We start from the raw sequence: 4,776 nt of genomic DNA, 5'->3' as shown, positions 1-4,776 counted from the left end.
GGCGGCTCCAGGGCCACCTGCACTGTGTCCAGGGCTCTGCCTCTCGGCTTCCTGCTCCCTGCTTGGAGCCTGACTTGTCCAGACAGAACCCCTCCGACCGCGCGACCCTCCTGCAGCCAGGGCTGTGAGGGGTCTTTGTCTTTTCTCATTTTCCTTAGGAATTTAAGCCATTTGTCTTTTCTTCATTTTGTTCGTGTGTGTACACACAAGCATGTGTGGGCGTATTTTTTTCTTTCAACTACAGCATTATGAAAAATGAAGACAAGCTCTTATATCTTTTAGGCTTTAATATAGAAACATGGAGACAATAAAACAGCCCCTACTGGACCCATGGTGAAGCAAGCGGATTCTAAATGCACTTGGTTTTCTAACAAGCAGTGGTATGCTAGGGTTCGGGATGGGATTTTCACGTTTGTTATTCGTGCAGTTGATAATATTGATTTACACAGCTCGCCTCCTCCCCCGTCAGTCACAGGGTAAAGTGAAATCGTACCCCACCAGTGGAGGAGCTACAGTCACTGGCTCAGCACCACACGAGGGGTTTGCTAGCTGGCTGAGAGCCCCCTTGGAAAACGACCCCCAGTCGTTCATCTCTGACTCCCCCCGTCCCAGCAAGCAGGATTCTAACCCACGTCCTGGAACGTTCTCGGCCAGATTTGGTGTCACTCGGGGTTCACCACGCCATGCCGTGACTACCGAAGACCTCGCCCCGCTGCAGCGTTTTCCTTTCTGCCCTCTGGGTGGCTGTGTCTCTTGATTTGGTTTTTCAGGGTATATTTATTTGAAAGGTAGAGTGCTGGAGAGAGACACGGGGAGATCTTCCACCCATTGGTTCACTCTCCAAATGGATGCAACAGCCGGGGCAGGGCCAGGCTGAAGCCAGGAGCCAGGAGCTTCTTCCAGGTCTCCTGCATGGGTGCAGGGCCCTAGCACTTGGGCCATCCTCCACTGCCTTCCCAGGCTCACCAGCAGGGAGCTGCTTCAGAAGTGGAGAGGCCAGATGTGAAGTGCCTGCCTAAGTTGTGGTGAGGCTGTATTGTTAGGGGCAGAATTTGAAACACACGAGAACCACTAAGCTGCAACACTTGCCTTTCCTTTGGCACGCACGAGGTCGTTTGCAGGCCTGTTAAAAAAACTTGGTCACCGGGTTCTAGTCCCGGGCGGGGCACCGATCCTGTCCCGGTTGCCCCTCTTCCAGGCCAGCTCTCTGCTGTGGCCCGGGAGTGCAGTGGAGGATGGCCCAAGCCCTTGGGCCCTGCACCCCATGGGAGACCAGGATAAACACCTGGCTCCTGCCATCGGAACAGCGTGGTGCGCCGGCCGCAGCGCGCTACCGCGGCGGCCATTGGAGGGTGAACCAACGGCAAAAGGAAGACCTTTCTCTCTGTCTCTCTCTCACTGTCCACTCTGCCTGTCAAAAATTAAAAAAAAAAAAAAAAAAAAAAAAAAACTTGGTCGCTTGGCCACCGACACTCCTGTCTCCTGTTATAATCCCAGAAAACAGTCTAAAGACAGAGAAAGAAAACCCACAGGGATCCCAGTTCAATAAAAATCCCAGCAAAACATTCTGAGTGGCCAGCTGGTCCACTCTGTGACGGCTTGGAGGCTTGGACGGAGTGACCAGTGCAGCAGCAAACCATTTGGTTGGGGGAGTGGCCCTCCTCTGTGCCACTCTGCTGTTTTCTCATTAAAGAAAACCAAACAAAACTGCCATGTGTTCTTTTTTTTTTTTTTTTTTTTGACAGGCAGAGTGGACAGTGAGAGAGAGAGACAGAGAGAAAGGTCTTCCTTTGCCGTTGGTTCACCCTCCAATGGCCGCTGCTGCCAGCGCACCGCGCTGATCTGAAGCCAGGAGCCAGGTGCTTCTCCTGGTCTCCCATGGGGTGCAGGGCCCAAGGACTTGGGCCATCCTCCACTGCACTCCTGGGCCATAGCAGAGAGCTGGCCTGGAAGAGGGGCAATCGGGATAGAATCAGACGCCCCAACCGGGACTAGAACCTGGTGTGCTGGTGCCGCAGGCGGAGGATTAGCCTATTAAGCCACGGCGCCGGCCACGTGTTGTTTATATGCAAACTCGCGGCGATTTTAATGTTGATGGTATACCAATGGCGCCCCTTCAGTGCCAATGTGCATTAACCTCAAATTCACATTCATGACCTCACAATCTTCTTAAGGAGCTTTTAAAAAAAACTTTTATTTAGTAAATATAATTTCCAAAGTACAGTTTATGGATTACAATGGCTCCCCCCCCCCCCAATAACCTCGCTCCCACCCGCACCCCTCCCCTCTCCCGCTCCCTCTCCCATTCCATTCACGTCAAGATTCATTTTCAGTTCTCTTTATATACAGGAGATCGATTTAGTAGATATTAAGTAAAGATTTCATCAGTTTGCCCCCACACAGAACATAAAGTGTAAAATACTGTTTGAGTAAGGAGCCTTCCTCCAATGGAGTGCACCCTGCTTGCTTTCCCAGGGTAAAACTCCACTTTTTCATTAAACAGAAGCTTGAAGGGCCAGGGTGCCCTCAATATTAAGAAAGAGAAGCCTGCCAGCGGTAGACTTCACAGCATCCTTGCGAACATTTTCTCAAGAGGTGGTCCTTGTACCCTTAACGCTGGTTCCTGGAAGAGACGGAACAGGTGCGCTGGAAATAAAATAATCGAAGCGACCAGAGGCCCCAGTCCCAGCAGTGACGCACTCTGACAGGTGTGAAGCCGGGACGCTTTGTTCTCTTTTCCCCCTCTCACCAGCTCCATCAGTGTCCCGCTGGTGGAGAGAGAAGGCTTGGCCACCCTCGGCAGAGGCACGTTCCCGCTGGCATTATGAGCCCGCAAGAGGCCCTGCGGCGGAAAAGGCAAGAGGCCCTGCGGCGGAAAAGTCGGCTTCTCAAATTCAAATGGAAGCATATTCGGCTACCTTGAAGCCCGCGTCTGTCTGTCTGTCCTGTCCTCTAAGGCCAGCAGCGAGCGTGCGCATACAGCACCCCTGTTCGTTTGGGGCGTGTGAGGGTTTGCCGCTGCTGGTTTTTGGCGTCATCACCCCCTTTTTCTTGGCATCTAGAAATGAGACCGGCTTCTGCCAGCGCTATCGCGACACACCACGCCAGAATGTTCTTTCTTTTCACACTGAGTGCGCTACTGACCCCCTCACCCCGTGTTCTTCCAAGAGGATTTAGGGCAATTTGAAGAGATAGGTTTTGGGGCCGGCGCTGCGGCGTAGCGGGTAAAGCCGCTACCCCCAATGCCAGGATTCCAGGAGTGTCAGTTCATGCCCCAGCCTCTACACTTCCCATACAGCTCTCTGCTGTGGCCTCGGAAGGCAGTGGAGGATGGCCCACGTGCTTGGGCCCCTGCCACCCATGGGAGAGACCTGGGAGAAGCTCCTGGCTTGGGCTTGGCCCCACCTTGGTCGTTGTGGCCATTTGGGGGATGAACCAGTGGATGGAAGCTCTCTCTCTGTAACTTGGACTTTCGAACATAAATAGAAAAGGCACATATTGGACACGGAATGACGTGAACGTGTGTTTGCCTCAATGACACACTTGCCTCAGCTCTGGGCGTGAGCGTCTTACTGACAAAATCGAGCAGGGCGTGTGTCTCTTTAAAAGGGGAAATGAGACAAACGCGGTTCCAGTGCGCAGGGGTCAGCTTTTGTTAAGGATCTGAAGACAGGATTAGGGTGCAGGGGTTCCTGATTTTTTTTTTTTGACAGATGGAGTTAGACAATGAGACAGACAGACAGACAGACAGAAAGGTCTTCCTTCTGTTGGTTCATTCCCCAAATGGCTGCTATGGCCCGCGCTGCACCAATCCGAAGCCAGGAGCCAGGTGCTTCCTCCAGGTCTCCCATGCAGGTGCAGGGCCCAAGCACCTGGGCCATCCTCCACTGCCTTCCCAGGCCACAGCAGAGAGCTGGCCTGGAAGAGCAGCAGCCAGGACTAGAACCCGGCGCCCATATGGGATGCCAGCGCCCGCAGGTGGAGGATTAACCAAGTGAGCCATGGCGCCGGCCGGGGTTCCTGATGTTCTAAAAATGTTTCTTATTTTCATCTACTTGAAAGGCAGAGACAGAGAAGAGCGAGGCGAGCCTCATTTTCCATTCACTGGTTTGCGCCCCAAGTATGTAGAGCAGCGAGTGCTGGGCCCGACAAACCCAGGAGCCTAGCGCTCCGGGGAGCTGCCTCCCAGGGTGTGTAAGCGGAAGCTGGATTGGAAGCGGGGTGGCCGGGCCTCCCACAGGCCGCCCCTCCCATACGGCACGGGCGCCCCGAGGGCTGCTGAGCTGCTGCACACAACGCCCCCTGCCTTCGCTTTTATTAAAAACAAACAAACAAACAAAAAACCTCCCCCAACTTCATGGTAACGAATTTTAGAAGTAATTTAGCACACACAAGTAGCAAGTGGAAAAAAAAAAAAAGGCGACAGTTCTGTCACCACAGCCTGTCCTCTTGGATACACTACTCACAGCCTGGGGCGCAGAAGGTATCGAGTGTGAGCAGCGGTGCTGAGCCAGGGAGCGACACTGACCCACTGCTCGAGCAAACCCAAGGGAAACACAGATGTGCAGAGGGGCGTTGTCTCCCTGTGACATTCCAGAATGTGCCCAGAACCCAGCCGTGTGCACCAGACACACGAACAAGGCTGTCATCGAGGCACACGGGTAGCGGCAAAAATCACTGCCTATCGGCACAGGACGGAACATCCACGGTGGCGGGTTCCCCCAATCACACGCCGGACAGCAGAGAAACAGACGCAAATGACTATACACCGTCACT

Source organism: Lepus europaeus, chromosome 10 (genome assembly GCF_033115175.1).
Source record: "Lepus europaeus isolate LE1 chromosome 10, mLepTim1.pri, whole genome shotgun sequence".
Lineage (NCBI taxonomy): Eukaryota > Metazoa > Chordata > Mammalia > Lagomorpha > Leporidae > Lepus > Lepus europaeus.
Note: the sequence above shows the minus strand (reverse complement) of the source record.